The sequence below is a fragment of the Mus pahari genome, chromosome 9 (genome assembly GCF_900095145.1).
Source record: "Mus pahari chromosome 9, PAHARI_EIJ_v1.1, whole genome shotgun sequence".
Lineage (NCBI taxonomy): Eukaryota > Metazoa > Chordata > Mammalia > Rodentia > Muridae > Mus > Mus pahari.
The window spans coordinates 6,446,790-6,447,824 of NC_034598.1; positions in this window are offsets into that span (position 1 = coordinate 6,446,790).

The following is a 1,035-nucleotide window of genomic DNA, read 5'->3' on the forward strand; positions in this document are numbered from 1 at the left end:
CCCACCTCTACTTGTTCTCTAAAGAGAGAAGGAAGGAAGGGCTGGTGTGAAACTGGATGGGGCGTGGGAATCTGGGAAGGGTTGTGGGAGGGAGAGCAGGATCAGAATATATGAACAAAGCTTTTCAATAAAAATATATTTAGAAAAAAAGAATATTGAAAAGTGAAACCTTGTAGAAGGTGATTGGCTCATGGAAAGATCACCATTCGGGGTCATTTTGGTTCTCAGAAGAAATAATAAGCTTTCATGTGAGCTATTGTGAAGGAGTGGGGCTTCAGCCCTTGCTTGATCTATAGCTTCTCCTGCTACGTGACGTCTCCAGCCTGCTGTCCTTATCTGCTGTGTGATGGCATGTATTACATTGTGACAGACAGATGTCCCTTACCAGTCATCTGAACTTATCCAAATAACTAGTTATATCTGGATAACTATAAACTAGATAAATACCAGTTTTATCTATATAAACTAGTTTTATCCAGATGACTGTCAGTCTTCAAAATTGTGAGCTAAATAAATCAATTTTCTTTTTTTAAAAAAAGGTGAGGTGATGCAGATGCTCACAGCCAATCAACAGACTGAGCACAGGGACCCCAAATGGAGGAGTTAGGGGAACAACTAAAGAAGATGAAGGAGCCTTATCTGGCATCAATGGGAGGGGAGGCCCTTGGTCCTGTGAAGGCTTGATGCCCCAGTGTAGAGGAATGCTAGGGTGGGGAGGCAGAAGTATGTGGGGGGGAGCACCCTCATAGAAGCAGGGTAAGGGGAGATGGGATAAGGGGCTTGCAGAGGGGAAACCAAGAAATGGGGATAACATTTGAAATGTAAATTTCTAATTTTTTTTAAAAAAACTTGTGGGGGAGAGAAGGATGTCCTCCATAGTCTCGGGCACTTAACTCGTGGTGTCAAGTTAGTGGCTCTGTCTGGGGACATCTGGGAAGATCAGTGTGGGTGGTGTCTTAGTCAGGGTTTCTATTCCTGCACAACATCATGACTAAGAAGCAAGTTGGGGAGGAAAGGGTTTATTCGGCTTACATT